This window comes from Oncorhynchus mykiss, chromosome 9, assembly GCF_057628025.1.
Source record: "Oncorhynchus mykiss isolate SJ-2025 chromosome 9, ASM5762802v1, whole genome shotgun sequence".
Classification (NCBI taxonomy): Eukaryota; Metazoa; Chordata; class Actinopteri; order Salmoniformes; family Salmonidae; genus Oncorhynchus; species Oncorhynchus mykiss.
Window position 1 is genome coordinate 34,087,840 of NC_143030.1, and position 23,557 is coordinate 34,111,396.

The 23,557-nt window shown below is 42.5% G+C and overlaps 1 long non-coding RNA gene across 2 annotated transcripts in view; it reads left to right on the plus strand.

Moving 5' to 3' along the window:
* Positions 1-826: 826 nt before the first annotated feature.
* The window catches only part of LOC149980886 (uncharacterized), a 341,633-nt gene continuing 318,902 nt past the window's right edge, over positions 827-23,557 (plus strand). For both annotated transcript variants that reach the window (XR_016483201.1, XR_016483200.1), the window contains exons 1-2: positions 827-1,391; positions 1,745-1,806. This is a non-coding gene — a long non-coding RNA (uncharacterized LOC149980886). The remainder of the gene's footprint in view (positions 1,392-1,744; positions 1,807-23,557) is intronic.

Below are 23,557 nucleotides of genomic sequence, written 5' to 3' on the forward strand. Positions count from 1 at the left end.
TCTGAACAAAACGCGCCAACCAAATGGAGGTTTTTGGATTTAAATATAATCTTTATTGAACAAAAGGAACATTTATTGTGTAACTGGGAGTCTCGTGAGAGCAAACATCCGAAGATCATCAAAGGTAAGCGATTCATTTTATTGCTTTTCTGACTTTCGTGACCAATCTACTTTGCTGCTAGCTGTTTGTAATGTTTTGTCTGCTGAGAGAGATGTCCTAACATAAATGCTTGAATAGATTTTGCTATAAAGCTTTTTTGAAATCTGACACGCCAGGTGTTTTGCTCTATTGCACTTGTGATTTCATGGAAATTAAATATTTTTTGTAATTTAATTTGAATTTGGCACTCTGCAATTCAGCGGATGTTGACGAAAATGATCCCGCTAACGGGATGGGTGCGCCAAGATGTTAAAAAATGCAAATACAGGCGCTAAAAATATATATGTAACATGTATCCTTCCAGAATACCATTCATCATTAATTACCAAAATGGATGAGCCAGCAGACATAATTGAGACAGTTGAAACCCTGTTATCCCAGTTATAGCCCGAATTCCAAGCTATAATTAACCAGATGAATGAGGATGGGGTAACAGACATAATACCGATAGATGAAACCCTATTATCCCAGATTCCCGCCAAACTCATAGAATTAACCAGTTGCATCTCTAGGGGCGCTATTTCATTTTTGGATAAAAAACGTTCCCGTTTTAAGCGCGATATTTTGTCACGAAAAGATGCTCGACTATGCATATTGACAGTTTTGGAAAGAAAACACTCTGAAGTTTAAGAATCTGCAAAGATTTTGCCTGTAAGTGCCCCAGAACTCATTCTACAGGCGAAACCAAGATGATACGTTAAACAGGAAATGAGCAGAATTTCTGAAGCTCTGTTTTCTAATGTCTCCTTATATGGCTGTGAATGCGACAGGAATAAGCTTAGACCTTCTGCTGTTTCCCCAAGATGTCGGCAGCATTGTGACGTATTTGTAGGCATATCATTGGAAGATTGACCATAAGAGACTACATTTTCCAAGTGTCCGCCTGGTGTCCTGCGTCGAAACTGGTGCGTAAAGCCATGTGCAAGTATTTTTCCATTTGATTGAGAGGGGAAACCATGCTTCCACGAACGATATATCATCGAAGAGATATGTGAAAAACACCTTGAGGATTGATTCTAAACAACGTTTGCCATGTTTTCAGTCGATATTATGGAGTTAATTTGGAAAAAAGTTCGCGTTTTGAGGACTGAATTTTCGGGGTTTTTTGGTAGCCAAATGTGATGTACAAAACGGAGCTATTTCTAATACACAAAGAATCTTTTTGGAAAAACTGAGCATCTGCTATCTAACTGAGAGTATCCTCATTGAAAACATCAGAAGTTCTTCAAAGGTAAATGATTTTATTTGAAGGCTTTTATGTTTTTGTTAATGTTGCGTGCTGGATGCTAACGCTAATGCTAACGCTAAATGCTACGCTAGCTAGCTACTTTTACACAAATGATTGTTTTCCTATGGTTGAGAAGCATATTTTGAAAATCTGAGATGACAGTGTTGTTTACAAAAGGCTAAGCTTGAGAGATGGCATATTTATTTCATTTCATTTGCGATTTTCATGAATAGTTAACGTTGTGTTATGCTAATGAGCTTGCTGATAGATTTACACAATCCTGGATACAGGGTTTTTTTCATAGCTAAACGTGACGCAGAAAACGGAGCGATTTGTCCTAAACAAATATCTTTCAGGAAAAACTGAACATTTGCTATCTGAGAGTCTCCTCATTGAAAACATCTGAAGTTCTTCAAAGGTAAATGATTTTATTTGAATGCTTTTCTGTTTTTTTGTGTAAATGTTGCCAGCTGAATGCTAATGCTAAATGCTACCTTAAATGCTACGTTAGCCATCAATACTGTTACACATATGCTTGTTTTGCAATGGTTGAGAAGCATATTTTGAAAATCTGAGATGACAGTGTTGTTAACAAAAGGCTAAGCTTGAGAGCTAGCATATTTATTTCATTTCATTTGCGATTTTCATGAATAGTTAACGTTGCGTTATGGTAATGAGCTTGAGTCTGTATTCACGATCCCGGATCCGGGATGGGGAGATCAGAAAGGTTAATTAATCATATGAATGAGTCCGGGACGACCGATTTAAAACCTGTTATCCCAGATCCCTGACGCCCTCATATCGTTAATTAACCAGATGAATGAGAGCATAAGATCTTCTACCCCCCACAAACCCCGCCATTAACTCCGAAGAGTCTGAAACACAATACGATGTTTTTGTGGAATTGGAAAATTGTCTAATAAATCAGGAGGGAGATGGTATCGATAGAAGTGTCCGAGTTGTGTACTGAAATAAATTCAGCAATACAGAGATTCGACAGTTTTTCAATTTCACATGGATGAATCAGAATCTTGACGATGCAGTGTTTTATGTGATGATATTGGTTACTCTGAACAAACTGTTAGACAGGGCAACAGCTTATGGCGAACCTCGGGATGTCTTACAGTTGGAAATTTGTGGAGATAGCATGCAAAACAGTGTATATCTTATTTCACCCAATGGTGAAGCAGATCTTGAACAATTTATAGCGACTTGTTCAGTAAAATGTATCTGTCATAGCTGATAGAACCCACGAGCTTGTAGTGCAAATAATATGGCAACACCTGGGTGGTGGGGGGCAGAGAAGAAAACTAGATCCTAATGCAATCAGAAATCATAAGCAATAAAAGGGCATACCTCAAACGTTCACAATCCTGGTAATAAGCTATGCTTTGCAATAGGCCTAGCACTTTTACTCAACCCTGGATGTACGGATCTAGCGGCGTTACACAAGGCTAGAGAGCTCCAAACGGCCGTGGGTCTAGGTATACAGGATGCGTTGCCATTCTCCGACATAGTCAAATTTGAAAACTTTCTGAACATCAAGATTGTGGTTTTGTACCACAGTAGAGCTAATGCAGTTCTCTTGAAATTCCAAAACAACCCACAACCTCATCCTCAGATTCTGTACTTTTATGTGCAAAACGACCATTATTATGCTATTACCAACATCACAGCGTTTTTAGGAGCATGTCAGCATGTCATACCGGCTATACCCGAAAGGGGTGGCACTCGTGCCGTTATAACTATTCAGTATGTCTTGATGAAAATTGTCCGATGCAGCCCTTAAACCTGACACCCTGTGCGGATTGTCACCGCACATGTCATTCGGCCTACTGTTACGAAAAACACAAAATTGAAACACGGCACCCCAAGTCCTGTAAATCTTTAGGCAGGTGTGACATTAACAAGAAATGTCCAAAATGCCATTGCAATTACAACCTTAAAATAGACAGCCCTAAACCTCATGTGTGTGGAATCATACATTGCCCAATCTGTAAAGGGACTTTGAAAAGCAGAGACGCTGAAGTGGTTCAAGAAGTGCCACACGAGTGTTATATTCAGCCCTTGGCTGAAGATGAACATTCAGAGAAATACGTGTTCTATGATATTGAGACTAATCAGCAATCAGGGGTTAATTTGCCTATTTTTGTATCTACCATGACTTTCAAGGGTGATAAGTAGTCGGCAGAGGTGCCCAATTGTGCACTCCTCTTTCTAAAACACTTTAGAAAACCACAGTACAGAAACTTTATGTTTATATAGCACAATTCTAGAGCCTATTACTCCTACCTGCTTTTAACACCTTGATACAGCAAGGTGTTGCACCCAGTGTCATAGCTCAAGGTAGTAAAATCTTGTGGTTTGTAGACCCCGCCTTCAACCAGAGATACATTGACAGTTTAAGTTTCTTACCCATGAGATTGGCTCAAATGCCTGAGGCCTTGGGTTTGGAAAAATATGTGAAAGGTTGGTTTCCCCATTTCTTCACATCTGAGGAGAATCTACATTATATCGGATCTTAACCCAGACCCGAAATGTACGGGTGTGATCAAATGTCTCCCAAAGAGCGAGAGAGATTCCTGACGTGGTATGAGACAGTAAGACTTAGCAGCTTGATTTCCATAAAGAGATGGAATCATACTGTGGCAATGACGTGGTTATACTTTGTGACGGATGCCTCAGATTCTGAGAAGAGGTAATCAAAGATGCCGTCATTGGCCCCTGGAGTCACTACCGACGCCAATTCAAGTCATACTTTGTAGATGGATACACACAGATTGACAGTGTTGAGATCGTGTTTGATTACAACAGTTGTTTCTTCCACGGTTGTAAATCTTGCTTTGTGCCCCAGGCCATGTGTGTCCTAACCCAAAATACTTTTGGGGAAATGTACCAAGAGTTTCAAGACAAATTGGAATCTTTACAGGCTACTTATGGGTTGAAAGGGAATGTCATGTGGGAGCATGAGTGGACTGCATTCAAAAAGTCTGATCCACATTTTCGAGCCTTCCTTTCCAGCTTTGACACACTAGAACCCTTGGAACCACGACCGGCCTTGTATGGAGGACGTACCAATGCTTTGACATCGCGGTATGTAGCGCAACCCGACAAGACAATAGGACATGTAGATTTTACATCCCTTTATCATCATGTAATGAGTTCCTTCATGCTATCCTATGGGGCATCCTGAAATTATTCACCGCTACTTTGACTTACCCCAAAACTATTTTGGTCTGATCAAAGCAACTGTCTACCCTCCTTGGGGTTTGTTTATACCAGTGTTGCCTTACAAGGGACCTCAAGGAAAACTTTTCTTTCCCCTTTGTCGCACCTGGAGTGAAAACAACAACCAGGAAAACCCTTGTGATCACTCTGTATGGGTCACAGTTGAATTATTTAAGGCTCTAGAGATGGAGTATCAAGGAAATCAGACCTTCTTGAGATGCAAGCAAATGGCTTCAGGCTATCCTGCATCGGTCACAGATCAAGAGAGCAAAGACAAGTACATTCAAGACTATCACGACAGAGAAGGCATACTTCTTGACCCTGACAGAATAGAGGTAAAAAAATAAAAAAATAAATGTCAAAATTGTACTTAAACATTCTTTGGGGGGAGCTTTCGCAGAGAATTTGCTAACAACGTCAATCATTAAAGACCCCGAAGAATTTTGGAATTTGTTTATTTCGGACCAATACGAAACATTTTTCATTCTTGAGTCAAGACATTGCCCTGGTGCAATGGAGATGTAACAAGAAGTGGGTTCTACCCCTGGGTAATGTAAATATTTTTCTTGCAGCATTTACCACGGCCTTTGGCCAACTTGAACTGTACACTCTCACGGAGCAGCTTCAGAGGCGGGTTCTTTACCACGACACAGACTCTGTTGTCTATCACCCTGTCATTTCAGATTTTAAAAAATATACTTTACAGCCAAAGCTAGACAAGCATTTGTGTAAGTTTATCGATAGCCTAGCATAGCATTTTGTCCAGCTAGCAGCAGGTAACTTGGTCACGGAAATCAGAAAGGCAATCAAATTAAATTGTTTACCTTTGATGAGCTTCGGATGTTTTCACTCACGAGACTCCAAGTTAAATAGCAAATGTTCCTTTTTTCCAAAAATATTATTTTGTAGGCGAAATAGCTCCGTTTGTTCTTCACGTTTGGCTGAGAAATCGCCTGGAAATTACAGTCACGAAAACGGCGAAAATATTCAAAATTAGCTCCATAATATCGACAGAAACAAATCAAATCAAATCATATTTGTCACATACACATGGTTAGCAGATGTTAATGCGAGTGTAGCGAAATGCTTGTGCTTCTAGTTCCGACAATGCAGTAATAACAAGTAATCTAACTAACAATTCCAAAACTACTGTCTTGTACACAGTGTAAGGGGATAAAGAATATGTACATAAGGATATATGAATGAGTGATGGTACAGAGCAGCATAGGCAAGATACAGTAGATGGTATCGAGTACAGTATGTACAAATGAGATGAGTATGTAAACAAAGTGGCATAGTTTAAAGTGGCTAGTGATACATGTATTACATAAGGATACAGTCGATGATATATAGAGTACAGTATATACGTATGCATATGAGATGAATAATGTAGGGTAAGTAACATTATATAAGGTAGCATTGTTTAAAGTGGCTAGTGATATATTTACATCGTTTCCCATCAATTCCCATTATTAAAGTGGCTGGAGTTGAGTCAGTGTCAGTGTGTTGGCAGCAGCCACTCAGTGTTAGTGGTGGCTGTTTAACAGTCTGATGGCCTTGAGATAGAAGCTGTTTTTCAGTCTCTCGGTCCCAGCTTTGATGCACATGTACTGACCTCGCCTTCTGGATGATAGCGGGGTGAACAGGCAGTGGCTCGGGTGGTTGATGTCCTTGATGATCTTTATGGCCTTCCTGTGACATCGGGTGGTGTAGGTGTCCTGGAGGGCAGGTAGTTTGCCCCCGGTGATGCGTTGTGCAGACCTCACTACCCTCTGGAGAGTCTTACGGTTGAGGGCGGTGCAGTTGCCATACCAGGCGGTGATACAGCCCGCCAGGATGCTCTCGATTGTGCATCTGTAGAAGTTTGTGAGTGCTTTTGGTGACAAGCCGAATTTCTTCAGCCTCCTGAGGTTGAAGAGGTGCTGCTGCGCCTTCTTCACGATGCTGTCTGTGTGAGTGGACCAATTCAGTTTGTCTGTGATGTGTATGCCGAGGAACTTAAAACTTGCTTCCCTCTCCACTACTGTTCCATCGATGTGGATAGGGGGGTGTTCCCTCTGCTGTTTCCTGAAGTCCACAATCATCTCCTTAGTTTTGTTGACGTTGAGTGTGAGGTTATTTTCCTGACACCACACTCCGAGGGCCCTCACCTCCTCCCTGTAGGCCGTCTCGTCGTTGTTGGTAATCAAGCCTACCACTGTTGTGTCGTCCGCAAACTTGATGATTGAGTTGGAGGCGTGCGTGGCCACGCAATCGTGGGTGAACAGGGAGTACAGGAGAGGGCTCAGAACGCACCCTTGTGGGGCCCCAGTGTTGAGGATCAGCGGGGAGGAGATGTTGTTGCCTACCCTCACCACCTGGGGGCGGCCCGTCAGGAAGTCCAGTACCCAGTTGCACAGGGCGGGGTCGAGACCCAGGGTCTCGAGCTTGATGACGAGCTTGGAGGGTACTATGGTGTTGAATGCCGAGCTGTAGTCGATGAACAGCATTCTCACATAGGTATTCCTCTTGTCCAGATGGGTTAGGGCAGTGTGCAGTGTGGTTGAGATTGCATCGTCTGTGGACCTATTTGGGCGGTAAGCAAATTGGAGTGGGTCTAGGGTATCAGGTAGGGTGGGGGTGATATGGTCCTTGACTAGTCTCTCAAAGCACTTCATGATGACGGATGTGAGTGCTACGGGGCGGTAGTCGTTTAGCTCAGTTACCTTAGCTTTCTTGGGAACAGGAACAATGGTGGCCCTCTTGAAGCATGTGGGAACAGCAGACTGGTATAGGGATTGATTGAATATGTCCGTAAACACACCGGCCAGCTGGTCTGCGCATGCTCTGAGGGCGCGGCTGGGGATGCCGTCTGGGCCTGCAGCCTTGCGAGGGTTAACACGTTTAAATGTCTTACTCACCTCGGCTGCAGTGAAGGAGAGACCGCATGTTTTCGTTGCAGGCCGTGTCAGTGGCACTGTATTGTCCTCAAAGCGGGCAAAAAAGTTATTTAGTCTGCCTGGGAGCAAGACATCCTGGTCCGTGACTGGGCTGGATTTCTTCTTGTAGTCCGTGATTGACTGTAGACCCTGCCACATGCCTCTTGTGTCTGAGCCGTTGAATTGAGATTCTACTTTGTCTCTGTACTGGCGCTTAGCTTGTTTGATAGCCTTGCGGAGGGAATAGCTGCACTGTTTGTATTCGGTCATGTTACCAGACACCTTGCCCTGATTAAAAGCAGTGGTTCGCGCTTTCAGTTTCACACGAATGCTGCCATCAATCGACGGTTTCTGGTTAGGGAATGTTTTAATCGTTGCTATGGGAACGACATCTTCAACGCACGTTCTAATGAACTTGCACACCGAATCAGCGTATTCGTCAATGTTGTTATCTGACGCAATACGAAACATCTCCCAGTCCACGTGATGGAAGCAGTCTTGGAGTGTGGAGTCAGCTTGGTCGGACCAGCGTTGGACAGACCTCAGCGTGGGAGCCTCTTGTTTTAGTTTCTGTCTGTAGGCAGGGATCAACAAAATGGAGTCGTGGTCAGCTTTTCCGAAAGGGGGGCGGGGCAGGGCCTTATATGCGTCGCGGAAGTTAGAGTAACAATGATCCAAGGTCTTTCCACCCCTGGTTGCGCAATCGATATGCTGATAAAATTTAGGGAGTCTTGTTTTCAGATTAGCCTTGTTAAAATCCCCAGCTACAATGAATGCAGCCTCCGGATAAATCGTTTCCAGTTTGCAGAGAGTTAAATAAAGTTCGTTCAGAGCCATCGATGTGTCTGCTTGGGGGGGGATATATACGGCTGTGATTATAATCGAAGAGAATTCTCTTGGTAGATAATGCGGTCTACATTTGATTGTGAGGAATTCTAAATCAGGTGAACAGAAGGATTTGAGTTCCTGTATGTTTCTTTCATCACACCATGTCACGTTGGCCATGAGGCATACGCCCCCGCCCCTCTTCTTACCAGAAAGATGTTTGTTTCTGTCAGCGCGATGCGTGGAGAAACCCGTTGGCTGCACCGCTTCGGATAGAGTCTCTCCAGTGAGCCATGTTTCAGTGAAGCAAAGGACGTTACAGTCTCTGATGTCCCTCTGGAATGCTACCCTTGCTCGGATTTCATCAACCTTGTTGTCAAGAGACTGGACATTGGTAAGAAGAATGCTAGGGAGTGGTGAACGGTGTGCCCGTCTCCGGAGTCTGACCAGAAGACCGTCTCGTTTCCCTCTCTTTCGGAGTCGTTTTTTTGGGTCGCTGCATAGGATCCACTCCGTTGTCCTGTTTGTAAGGCAGAACACAGGATCCGCGTCGCGAAAAACATATTCTTGGTCGTACTGATGGTGAGTTGACGCTGATCTTATATTCAGTAGTTCTTCTCGACTGTATGTAATGAAACCTAAGATGACCTGGGGTACTAATGTAAGAAATAACACGTAAAAAAACAAAAAACTGCATAGTTTCCTAGGAACACGAAGCGAGGCGGCCATCTCTGTCGGCGTCGGAAGTTGACATGCAAACTTTGTTCATAATCAATCCTCAAGGTGTTTTTCAAATATCTATTCGATAATATATCAATCGGGACAATTCGTCTTTCAGTAGGACCGATTGGAGTAATGGCTACCTCTGTATTTTACGCCAGAATCTCTCTGGGAGCATCAGGTGACCACTTGCGCAATGTCGCCGCCTACCGGTATTCTTCGACATAAATGCGTAAAACTACATCACAATGCTGTAGACACCTTCGGGAATACGGAAAAAGAGTAATCTGGTTGATAGCTCATTCACTGCTCAATAGGGACACATTGGAATGCAGTGCTTTCAAAACATGAGTCACTTCCGGATTTGATTTTTCTCAGGCTTTCGCCTGCAACATCAGTTCTGTTATACTCACAGACAATATTTTTACAGTTTTGGAGACTTTAGAGTTTTTTCTATTCTAAGCTGTCAATTGTATGCATATTCTAGCATCTTGTCCTGACAAAATATCCTGTTTACAACGGGAACGTTTTTTTCCAAAAATGAAAATACTGCACCCTAGTCACAAAAGTTTAAAGATGAACTTCTTGCTAATCCAGCCACTCTGACAGATTTCAAAAAGGCTTTACGGCAAAAGCATACCATGCGATTATCTGAGGACAGCGCCCCGCTTACAAAACCATACAAACATTTTCCAACCAGGTAGAGGAGTCAAGAAAATTAGTCACTTACCTTTGAAGATCTTCATCGTGTTGCAGTCACAAGAGTTCCAGGTACACAAATGTTAGTTTTGTTCGATAAAGTCCCTCTTTATACTCCAAAAACTTTTTTGGTGCATTTTGTTCAGTAATCCACTAGCTCAAGTGTGGTCAAAACATGCAGACGAATACATCCTAATAGTACCGGTAAAGTTTGTCGAAACAAGTCAAACGATGTTTGAAATTAATCCTCAGGTTGTTAATTGTCTAAATAATCGATAATATTTCAACCGGACAATGGCTTATTCAATAGAAAGGAAAATTAACGAAGGGCGCGCACACAGTCACGTGCGCAAACCAGCACTGCATGCTTCCTCAGTCCCCTAACAGAAAGGTCTCATTCTTCTTCATTTTTCAGAAAACAAGCCTGAAACAATTTCTAAAAACTGACATCTAGTGGAATCCAAAGGAACTGCAATCTGGGTCCTAACCCATTAGATACTCAATAGGCATTCAATTGAAAACCACCCGCATCAAAGAAATCCCACTTCCTGGATGGATTTTCCTCAGGTTTTCACTTGCCATATCAGTTCTGTTTTACTCACAGACATTATTTTAACCGTTTTGGAAACATAACTTTAAACCTACCAATTATATGCATATCCTAGCTTCTGGGCCTGAGTAACAGGCAGTTTACTTTGGGCAGGTCATTCATCTGACTTTCCGAATACTGCCCCCTATCACTAAAAAGTTAATAAATGTCTTGGAATGGCCTGGTCAAAGCCCCGATCCAATTGAGAATCTGTGGTATGATTTAAAGATTGCGGAACCCATCCAACTTGAAGGAGCTGGAGCAGTTGTGCCTTGAAGAATAGGCAAAAATCCCAGTGGCAAGATTTGCTAAGCTAATAGAGACATACTCCAAGAGACTCGCAGCTGTCATTGCTGCAAAAGGTGGCTGTACAAAGTATTGACTTAGGGGGGTGAATGGTTAAGCATGCTCAAGTACTGTTTTTTTGTCTTATTTCTTGTTTGTTTCACAATAAAACAAAGGTTGCATCTTCAAAGTGGTAGGCATGTTGTGTAAATTAAATGTTACAAACACCCCAAAAATGTAATTCCAGGTTGTAAGGCAAGAAAACGTTAATGTGCTATTTCAGTTTATTTTTAATACATTTGAAAATGTTAACTTTTTTGCTTTGCCAATATTGGGTATTGTGGGTAGATTGATGGGGGAAAAAAACAAATGTAATGAATGTTACAATAAGGCTGTAACATAAAAATGTGGAAAAAAGTCAAGGGGTCTGAATACTTTCCGAATGCACTGTACATGCCTTGATAAGAGCCTTCATCACGTGACCCCTGAGCTCAAGGCCACTTTTGGTGTTTCGACTGAAGGCACTCCTGATTACATTGGGTGAATGTATTTTGGGCATGGGTATAAAGTATCTAATAATGACTTATACCAGTCTTTTAAGGCATTCATGTTTTAGAGCTTCTTATGGGGCTATTGTGGGCAAAAGCCAACTACATAATTCTAACCTAAACAGGTGAATTAAAGTTATGTGTTTGGGGTATAATGTAAAGAATTTTAGGTTGTGAATTGGATTGTAATTTAATATTTTTTTATATGTGTGTGAAATCCTATGTCAGGGATTTATGAGACCAATTATTAAATACACTTTAAAGAAACTAAACATTGAAATACAATAAAAATAATAAAAAACTGTTTTGCACTTGAGAGAATGTTGAATAAAATGCCACGTTCTCCTGTTTCATAATTTATCCTTTGTTGCAGGAACTATTATCTGCTGCACCAGTCCCAAAAACGGGGACCTGTAATAATTGCAATGTTGATGTGTTGGCTACTCTTGTGCGCAATACCTTGTGGATAGTATAATGTTGACTAATTTTAGTAGCCAACTGTTCATTTTCTCTTCTTGAACACAGTTGTTGTGATTTGAACAATTTATTTTTAGTGATTTTGTGCTTTGGTGGAAGGTTCTGGTGTTAAGTGATTCCATCTTTCTAGATTTAGTTGGGTGGCACCGGCCCAATTTTGCATGGAGAGCTCTCAGCTCTGTTTTGTAAGCAGTGCACTCATGATTTACGCTCTTATCTTTTCAGCTGTGGGGGTTTGGAGCCAGACACACGCTCTGTTGCAAGATAGACAGTTTAGTTTGAGTTAATTCAGATCTCTCTCTCTCTCCTCTTTTCTCCTTTCTATTAGTTTACAATTCAGAACATGCTGAAAAGGAATGGGAAGACATGGAACCCACTCACCGTTGGCTCGCAGCCCTGCTCCAGGCCATGTCAAACAAGTAGGCTTACTAGGCCAATAGCAAGCAACACAGGGCTGGTGCTAGATCGAGGTCATCGCTTTTCTCTTTGATGGCTGGCATAGCTGTCCATGGACCTGAAACCGTTTCTTATTTTTTTAAGGACAATCTTATCTTTACTAATTTATTTACAACACCTTTCTCTGACACACACTGTTGTAAATATGCAGTACAAAGAAATGTGCGCACAGTTCACAACAGGCATCTTTGCTTACAGCCATGAGCTAAATTCATTTAGGCTGCATTGATATTGTTACCTTAGCTTGTCCTATGCTTTGGCTACATTAGGAATTGTATTTTATTGTTAGTCAGCATAGGCGCAAATTAATGCTCTACTATAAAGTTTTTTTTTTTTTTTTTTCAATTATTAATTTTCAGTCAACACCCCCTACTCAAAACGACTTCCCATGGCTATGGTTAGAAGGCAGCTGTTATTGGGCCGGGGAAGGGATGTGCCATAGACAGAATGTTTTGGTGAGAATGGGAAGGTGTAATGGTAGTGGGTGGTTGCCAGGTTCTATTGCAGTGGAGTTTTTTTTTTCTCTCAACATATTCAGTGGTGTTGTGGTAGATTATATGTAACTCACCACCTGGATTCTCTCCTATGTAGCAACATTTGAATGTACGTTTTTTACATTGGATAAAAGTAGATTCAGAGCTACAAAATGGAATATCATACACTGCAATTGAGGAAAAAATGGGAAAGTTATTCCGCTTTGAATGTTGATCAACCTGTAAACTCACTTTTGAGAAAATGTCTTTCAACATTTGGGTACCACTATTGGAGTGCCCTGCTTGGTCTACACTCATTCAGCATTGTTCCCACCCTCTTAAAGCCTTAGCCCCACCCATCTCTTTAAGGGTTGATCTGTGTGTTCTGTAAGAACTTGCCAGCTACTTCCATACATCTAAGAGAGAGAACAGCTCACTGAACATTACTCACCCTAGCAGAATTGGTTAGGCAGGTTTCATGGTTTCCATAGCATTGTAACTAACAGTGCTGCTGGCAACAATTAGAATTTTGCTTTGCTGCCGACATTGACTGACACCGGACATATTCAACGGGTGTTGAGCGTTCTAAAATTCATCATTTATTCTGCGCTCTGGCACACTAAGATGAGAGCCTTTTGTTAAGAAATGTAGCTAGCTAGGTAAACAATTAATCCAAACGCATGATGTAACGTTAGTTAGCGAGCCTATCAACTAACGTTAGCTAGCTAACAGTAAACTAACTTCAAAGGAAAACACTTTGTCAAAATTAGAGTTGAGTCTTTGGTCAAGACATGTAGCTAGCTAGCTAAACAATGCACCATAATCACAACTCATGACATTACTACCCTGCATGAATCTGCAGGAAGCTAACCAACCAGGTTCTATGTCTGTAACTAGTCATGCAAATGTGTCTGAGATACGAAGAATAAGATCATACAAATAACGTTAGCTAGCTAGCAATACACTTGAAATGAAATCAGTTTCTGTCAAAATTAGAAACGTCTAATATCTGAAAATGTAGCTAGCTAGACTATCTTAACCGTGGTCTGAAATCAGTAGATAGCCAGAGTGAATTTACCAGCTAATATGGCTATCAACAGTTGCAGTGATTTTTCTATTTAAATAGTTACTTGCATCGTGGAGTCATATAGACATAAGACACATAGCTAGCTAAACAATGACCATAATCACAACTCATGACCTTACTACCCTGCATGAACCTGCAGGTAGCTAACTAGTCAAGCAAATGTGTCTGAGATACGAAGAATGAGATCATACACAACGTTAGTTAGCTAACGTTAGCTGGCTGGGTCGCAAGCTAACAGTACACTTGAAATGAAACCACTTTCTGTGAAAATTAGAAACGTGTAATATCTGAATGTTGCTAGCTAGATGGTGTTTGGATGAGTCTCTTGTCTGATGCCAAAAAATGCACTTTGATAAAGTATTTTTTACGTTTAAACAGTTCTCCTGTGTAGTCGTGACTTGCGACATATGCCTAGTTTCCTGAATCGGGTCACATATTTGTGTGTCAACTTGCATTAAACTGTCACGTAAGATTGTAGAGAATACTGTAGGTTAGTGTGTGTATAGACAGCGACTCCTCCCAGTTCTCTAGACATAGCCAATATTAGGCCTCTCTTTCTTCTGCAGACTGATGAGCGGGATTTTTGGGAAGCATTCGGCTGCAGCTAGGTACAGATGCAGCCTGGAGAGCCCAGCCCAGTCCAACCAAACACCACACAGAATATCATGAAGGAAGATTCATGAAGCAAAAAGGAATGCTGCTAAGGGTTGAATATTAGGAGGGAGAGCGATAAAGAGAGACTGGTAGAGAGACACAACGTTCGTCTCATTGTGAGTGTAGAGATGGCATGAGATTCCAGTGCCAACTGCACAGGCCATCAGTAGCTTGGATTGCATCCAGACCCTACTACTCTCTCTGTTTCTCATTCAACAACTCAGGCCTGGAGTTCCGTGCGTGCAATCAGTTAGGATACGTGTTAGAGAGGGGAGAGACAGTCAATGAGTCCTCAAAGACCTCAAGAGCATACAGACTGATTAGGAAAGGAGAACAATGTGTGATGTAAAAATAATGAGATGGAATGAGGGTAACAACTCTTAGCCGCCTGCTAATTATGTAACGGTACATCTGATCATCTGATGAAGTGTAACCTCTACCCTAGCCCCCAGAGCTAGCAGCTAGCACTACCCTGGCACTGCTAACCTGACACTCTTGACATTTTACTGGGAGGAATAAGAAATCAATTATTTTATGACCAATGACAGATCTGAGATCTGTAGGCCTCGATATATAATTCTAGCCTAATCAGAGAGACAATGGAGACTTATGTGAGATAGGGGTTATCATAGGCATACAGTAGTTGCCTTTATGAGCAATGCATGCATTTTTATTCATAACAAGAGTGCTTCAACAGTTGGTTATACTGCTTCTGTTGCAGAGCCTGGAAAAAATGTAAAGTTTTCACTTATACAAATACTCTTATGGATATGTTTTGAAGTTGTTACACTTTATCATGATCAGTTGGACACTCTTCAACTGTAGTAAGCATTCTGTGCTACAATGGTGAGTGATAAGGTAGTGTTGATTGAAAGGTTTAAATTTACAATAGTGATACTCTGTTAACCTCCCTGCGCACGGAGACCGAAATTCCACAACATACGGTGATCGCTACATAAATAGTCATATTAAACATTCATGGAAATACAAGTGTCTCACATGTATTGAAAGCCTAGAATCGTACTAATCCAACTGCATTGTCAGATTTAAAAAAGGATTTACTGCGAAATAATACGATGCGATTATCTGAGCATAGAGCCCCATAAAAAAAAACTATTTTAAAACCTCTTTATCCTACCCCCTCCTTTTTCGAACATTCTGTTAAAAATCGCGCAACTTTTCAGCGTCCTGCTACTCATGCCAGGAATATAGTATATGCATATGATTAGTATATGTGGATAGAAAACACTCTGAAGTTTCTAAAACCGGTTAAATCACGGCTGTGACTATAACAGATCGTGTGTTTCATCGAAAAGCGCAAGAAAAACTGCTCTCTGAAAGCTAAAAATAATTTCCATGCGTCACTTTCATGAGTTGTTAAAAGGGCACAAAATGAATTATGGACCTGCATGCAATTCCTACAGATTCCACACGATGTCGCCATTGTCGTCATTTTCCGGGGAGTGTTTTGTTGGTAAATCCAACTAACTGGATTCAATTTCTTCCGGTCTCCGCCAGGATGTTGTGAAGTGCACATTTTCAGCCATTGATTTGAAGACGAGGAGATATTGAATACACATCGCCCTGTAATCATTTTGATAGATTATAAACGTTTACTAATACCTAAAGTTGGATTACAAAAGTATTTCGAAGTGTTTTGTGAAAGTTTATCGTCAACTTTTTTAATTTTAAAAAATGACGCTGCGTTTTAAAACAATGTTTTTTTCTGAATTACACAGCTTCCATAGAAAGCTATTTTGGGTATATATGGACCGATTTAATCGAAAAAAAGACCCAATAGTGATGTTTATGGGGCATATAGGAGTGCCAAGAAAGAAGCTCGTCAAAGGTAATGAATGTTTTATATTTTATTTCTGCATTTTGTGTAGCGCCGGCTACGCTAAATCTTTGTTTACGTCGCATTCAGGCATTTTGGGGTGTTGCATGCTATCAGATAATAGCTTCTCATACTTTCGCCGAAAAGCATTTTAAAAATCTGACTTGTTGGCTAGATTCACAACGAGTGTAGCTTTAATTCAATACCCTACATGTGTATTTTGATGAACGTTTGAGTTTTAACGAGTACATTTAGCATTTAGAGTAGCGAATTTGCATTTCCAGGTGCCTAGTTGAGACATCTGCGTCTCAAGTAGGAGCAAGAAGTAACCAGCACAGGCGTAACATAATCACAAACCGCATTAAAATAAATTGTTTACCTAAGACGATCTTCATCTGTTTGCAATTCCAAACCGTTACAGAATCACCCACCACAACAGGACCAAGCGGCATGGTAACAGGCAGCAGCAGGAGCAGCGTGATAAAAACTTCTGGACTTGGGAGGAAATCCTCGATGGGAGAGGACCCTGGGCAAAGCCAGGGGAGTGTTGCCATCCCAAGGTGTGGCAGGAGAAGCGGCAGCAGGAGCAGCGCGAGGAGGAATGGACATGGGAGGACGAATTGGACGGTAAAGGACCCTGGGCACAGCCTGGAGAATATCGCCACCCCAAAGAAGAACTGGAGGCGGCGAAAGCAGAGGCGCTGGTATGAGGAGGCAGCACGGCGACGTGGATGGAAGCCCGAGAGTCAGCCCCAAAAATTTCTTGGGGGGGGCTCACAGGGAGTATGGCGACGCCAGGTAGGAGACCTACGCCAACTTCCTGTGCTTACCGGGGGGCTAGAGAGACCGGGCAGGCACCGTGGTATGCTGTGGTGCGCACGGTGTCTCCAGTGCGGGTGCATAGCCCGGTGCGGTACATTCCAGCTCCGCGTATCGGCCGGGCTAGAGTGAGCATCGAGCCAAGCGCCATGAAGCCGGCTCTACGCATCTGGTCCCCAGTGCGTCTCCTTGGGCCGGCTTACATGGCACCAGCCTTGCGCTCGGTGTCTCCGGTTCGCCTGCATAGCCCAGTGCGGGCTATTCCACCTCGCCGCACTGGCAGGGCGACCGGGAGCATTCAACCAGGTAAGGTTGGGCAGGCTCGGTGCTCAAGAGCTCCAGTGCGCCTGCACGGTCCGGTCTATCCAGTACCACCTCCACGCATCAGCCCTCCGGTGGCAGCTCCCCGCACCAGGCTTCCTGTGCGTGTTCTCGGCCCAGTACCACCAGTGCCAGCACCACGCATCAGGCCTACAGTGCACCTCTCCTGTCTAGCGCTGCCGGAGCCTTCCTCCTCTACAGCATTGCCGGAGTCTCCCGCCTGTTCAGCGCAGTCGGAGCCTTCCTCCTCTCCAGCGCTGCCGGAGTCTCCCGCCTGTCTAGCGCTGCCAGAGCCTTCCTCCTCTACAGCGTTGCCGGAGTCTCCCGCCTGTTCAGCGCAGTCGGAGCCTTCCTCCTCTCCAGCGCTGCTGGAGTCTCCCGCCTCTACAGCGCTGCCGGAGTCTCCCGCCTGTCCAGAGCTGCCAGTCTGCAAGGAGCTGCCAGTCTGCAAGGAGCTGCCAGAGCCGCCAGTCAGCATGGAGCAGCCAGAGCCGCCAGTCAGCATGGAGCAGCCAGAGCCACCAGTCAGCATGGAGCAGCCAGAGCCGCCAGTCAGCATGGAGCCGCCAGTCAGCATGGAGCAGCCAGAGCCGCCAGTCAGCATGGAGCAGCCAGAGCCGCCAGTCAGCATGGAGCAGCCAGAGCCGCCAGTCTGCATGGAGCAGCCAGAGCTGCCAGTCAGCCAGGATCTTCCAGATCCGCCAGTCAGCCAGGATCCGCCAGTTAGCCAGGATCTGCCAGGATCTGCCAGAACTGCCAGAGCCAACTACCTGCCTGAGCTTCCTCTCAGTGCCGAGCTTCATCTCAGTGCCAAGCTTCCTCTCAGTGCCGAGCTTCCTCTCAGTCCCGAGCTACCCCTCAGTCCCGAGCTACCCCTCAGTCCCGAGCTACCCCTCAGTCCCGAGCTACCCCTCAGTCCCGAGCTGCCCCTCAGTCCAGTGGGGCCCTTGGTGAGGACTACTAGGCCAAGGTCGGCGGCGAGGGTCGCCTATCTAGGGACGCTAAGGAGGTGGACTAAGACAATTATGGAGTGGGGTCCACGTCCAGCGCCAGAGCTGCCACCGCGGACAGATGCCCACCCACACCCTCCCCTATAGGTTTAGGTTGTGCGTTCGGAGTCCGCACCTTGGAGGGGGGGTACTGTCACGTTCTGACCATCGTTCGTGTGTGTTTTCCTTGTTTTAGTGTTGGTCAGGACGTGAGCTGGGTGGGCATTCTATGTTGTGTGTCTGGTTTGTCTATTTCTATGTTTGGCCTGATGTGGTTCTCAATCAGAGGCAGGTGTTAGTCATTGTCTCTGATTGGGAACCATATTTAAGTAGCCTGTTTGGTGTTGGGTTTTGTGGGTGATTGTTCCTGTCTCTGTGTTTGCACCAGATAGGACTGTTTAGGTTTTCACATTTCATTATTTTGTAGTTTTATTCATGTATAGTTTTCCTTTATTAAACAAACATGAATCATCACAATGCTGCATTTTGGTCCGACTCTCCTTCACCCAAAGAAAACCGTGACAAGATGTACACACAATTTTAGAATAAATTGATTGGAAAGGTGAGACAGAGATTGTTGTAGGACGATTCATTTAGCGATTGTGGAGGAATATTTTTTGAACGGGAGAGGACATCGTTTTGGACTGGTTAGTTCTTATCATGCTAATGCCCTTGTCTGAAATTAATAATATAAAATATTATTTGTGATTTTTTTTGTAAATTTTAGAAGCAATATATTAACATGTAATGTCATGAAATGTGAGATGCATGTGTCTGCCGCCCCACCCCAACCCGCATGAAATAGCCTATTTGAGGCTGTTGAGGAGAGGGCAGGACCACATCAATGGCCAAAGTGAAATGGTGACAGTAGATAGAGCTGGTCTGTCATAAGATAAAAGAGACAGATCTAGCAGGTCATAATAATATATTCAACCTTATGTTCCCTGTACTCTCTATATATATCTGTTTATTATACCTGTTGATACAGGGCTCATATGTGAAACAATTCTAACTGAACATTTTCTTTCACAGTGACACTGACTCCGAATGGGAGTTTTATCCAGTGTCCTGTGTGAATTTAAGTATGCTCTCTCTAATTCTCTCTTTCTCTCTCTCGGAGGACCTGAGCCCTAGGACCATGCGTCAGGACTACCTGGCATGATGACTCATTGCTGTCCCCAGTCCACCTGGCCTTGCCGCTGTTCCAGCTTCAACTGTTCTGCCTGCGGCTATGGAACCCTAAACTGTTCATTTTTACTCTTGAGGTGCTGTCCTGTTGCACCCTCTACAACCACTGTGATCTCCAACCGGCACAGCCAGAAGAGGACTGGCCACCCCTCATAGCCTGGTTCTTCTCCAGGTTTCTTCCTAGGTTTTTGCCTTTCTAGGGAGTTTTTCCTAGCCACCGTGCTTCTACACCTGCATTGCTTGCTGTTTGCGGTTTTAGGCTGGGGTTATATAAATTGATTTGATTTGATAGAGGACTGAGGGTCTTCCAAATATTGAAAGTGTGTAAATAGTTACCCATGTTATTTTGTAAATGTATTTTTTCTATATTTTTTGTCATATTTTTTAAACAATGTATGTTTTTTCCACTTTTTTTTCTCAATTGTTTTGGGGGGGGGGGTGTGTTAGAATACCATTTTGGTATTTTGTATATAGTTATTTGTTTCAAAATGTATACCTTCACCAATTTGGCCACATTTGGGCTACCTGGGTGACTTCATGATAAATGTCATGTAGCACAATCATTTTGGAAGTTATTATTCTGAAACTTTGCACAAATACTGTTGCCCTCTTCTATTTTTCACTGAAATTGTCCACATCATCCTATCTGAATGTTTGTTTTATCTTGTTAATTTTAAAGATGATGATTTAAAAAAAAACGTATGTTTTCTTTCATTGTTTTATATTCTCCTACATTCAATTCACATATACACAAACTTCAGAGTGTTTTCTTTCAAATGGTACCAAGAATATGCATATCCTTGGTTCTGTGCCTGAGCTGTTAGATTTGGGTATGTCTTCAGGTGGAAATTGCACAAAGTAGGGGGGGAGCTGTAAGAGGTTTTAACTGAAGACTTTTATTCAGGGCTCTTTTTTCGTCTGGCGTTAAGGTGGCGCTATTGTCTAATTCACACTCTTTGGCAATTTCTACTTGTAAATGCCAGCGCTCTGACATAAAACAGTAATTCAAGTGCCTTATATCAGCATGCTTGTGCTGAGGTGGAAGGGTAAAAGGTGTGTCCTTAACGTGTGCTAGCAATTTCAAGCAGTGCTACTGGTAATATTTACCATTTCTCAATACTGAAGTCCCTTTTTCAAAACTCTTCACACAGTGAGCACAACAGCAGTCTATGTAGGCTAAACTGTGGATAATTTTTTATTGCTTTGGCACAAAATGCATTAATTCTTTCAAATGTCATAAATTATTTTCACAAACACGACCACCACCACAAACTCTATGTACCTACAGGCCAATTTGCGCATGTTTACATACTATTTTCAAAACTGAAAACTTAAGTTAAAAACCTAACACAAAATTGAATAAAAACAGCAATACCATATTGAAATATATTCAAAATCTAAAAAATGAAATAATATAAAAACTATTTGACCAACCACAGCTGATTCCCATTGTAGTTGAACACCTACCCAGGTGTTAGTCTTTCAAATTCATTACCATTTATACAAAAGGGGACATTTTAGGAATAATGCTGTGCTGTAATGTAAACATGGACCCAGCCAGAGATCGAGAAGTGGCTGACAGAGGAAGAGGAGTGTGTGGGAGAGGGAGAGGAGTATGTATGCGTGGTGGAAGAAAACTGAGAGGAAGAGCAAGAGCTGTAGTCTCAGATGAGATTAGGGCTATTATAATTGATCATGAAATAAATCATGGTCTATCAGAGGGGCTAGTCTGAGAGTGCAGCCACATCTGCAACGCTCAGTGGCATCGTTTGTGAAAAATTTACGGGAAAACAACAGGTAAGATGTGCATTCTGCAAGGGAATCTGAGTGAAATGCACATTACAGTAGTAAATTGAGCAAAGACTCCAAACCCACTTGTGTGTAATTGATTTTGTATTTCTGGTTAGGTCCCAATGGTTATCTCCCACAGGCGGAGAGGTAGGATTTTTCACTCCTGTGCGGGAAACTGCAATCATTGATATGGTCATCAGAAACCATGGCATAAAACTCAGATTTGGGACAGATTTTTGGCAGATAACATTACATTTGGAAATATTCACAATGTAAGCATAACTATTTCTAGAGTCCTGAAACAACATCAAGTCAGAAAGAAGCAGTTGTACACTGTCCCCTTTGAGAGGAACTCTGAAAGAGTAAAAAAAACTCAGGAACCAATATGTCCAGGTGAGATGGCTATAAAATACAGAACTGGTTTTGATCAAAACCAAACAGGGAAGAGGCACACAATGGAATGTTTTTTAGGTATAATGTAAACTACCGTAATAGCCTGACTCTTATGATGCCTTGTGGATTTATTAGAGAGTCATGGAGATTGAAGCCTGGCAAACACCCCACATATTCATCTTTGTGGATGAGGCTGGTTTCAACTTGGCCAAAAAATGGTGGCGAGGAAGGAATGTGATTGGGAAAACAGCCACAGTGGATGTCTCGGGCCAGAGGGGTGCCAACATCACCATGTGTGCAGCAATGGATTGCTGTTACACAAACCACTAATTGGGCAATACAACACCGAGCGTCCCATTTCATTCATGGATTACCTCTATGGAAGGGTTGTGCCAGGTGATGAAACGGTAGCAGTGAGGTGAAATCGGCCAACGTTGGTATTTGTATGGGACAATGTGGCATTTCACCACTCCAGTGCAGTCTCAGAGTGGTTTGCTGCCCAACCCAGGATGGTGTCACTTTTCCTCCCACATTACTCTCCATTCCTCAACCCCATAGAGGAATTATTTTCCTCATGGAGTTGGAAGGCTTATGACCACCATTCACATGATCAAATGTCTCTCTTGGACGCAATGAATGCTGGATGCCTATACATACCTGCAGAAGATTGCCAGGGATGGACCAGGCATGCCAAAAGATTATTTCCTAAGTGACATAAGATGACATAAGATGTGATGTGATGTGATGTTGATGAGAACCTGTGGCCAACTGCAGAAGACAGGGTTGACTAGCATTGCTTCTAGATCGGTAGATGGTGTGTATATACAAACTTTTGTATTTTGGAATCACTCTGACCAAAAAAATTACAAAACATATGGAATATTGCATCATGTCTGATTCATTTCTGTAACATATAGTGCAGTGAATTCTAAATGGTAAAGTGTTTTTTAATTTGAATTATTTTATGTCATTGTTTTGAGTGACAATGTGTGATTGTTGGGTGATGGAAGAATGAGTTGATTTGAGACACGTGTGAAGCGTTTTGGTAGTTTTAGTGCATTTTGGATGTGAAATGAACTGTAGTGCCAAGCTGAAAGTTGGTTAGGAGAACTGTCTGAAGAGTTTTGAAGAAGTGACCTAAGTATTGAGAAATGGGTCCTAGCGATTGTAAAAAAAAAAAAAAAAACTACCACTCACAAAATGCTGGGCTTAGCAGTAATGCAATTGGTTTTGGCATCGATTTTGCCAGCAGAGGCACAGTAGCCTGTAACAACTGTTTTAATATAATAACACTAGCAGCAAAACAGTCAAAAGACATTCCTGTTTTTTTCTTTATATCGGATGCTATTTTTATCCATGAAGCTTCTGTGAAAAGTTTGGACTCATTAGGCCTACAGTATGTGCAATTCCCATTGAATTGAAGGTGTCAGTGACTGTCTGTTTAGAAACACCAAGATATTACAATAGACTGCATCTTCCACTTTCATCTGTTGGACCTAACGGTCAAATTGCGGACTGTTTGCGTGTCCGTGTGTTTACCTTTCACATGGCAAAGTCACTAACAGGCCTTATCAATGGTGATGGTGGGCTTGTCTTATTATAGCGTTTGGGTAATTTAACATTTTGTAAATGCGATTGCAATGTATATAGATTAATATTTCCATGTTGAAGCCCTCCGACAAATAAAAACTAGATGAGACCTATTGTATGCTATTTATCACTAATAAACTATATTCAATGGATAGGAGAAACATCCACACCTCTTAGGCTGCACACATTGCTTTATGTTCATGGAGCAAGTGATATTTTTTATGATATTATGCTCCCAACCCTGTCCTATTTAGAAATGTTGTTGGTTTAAAAACAAATGGC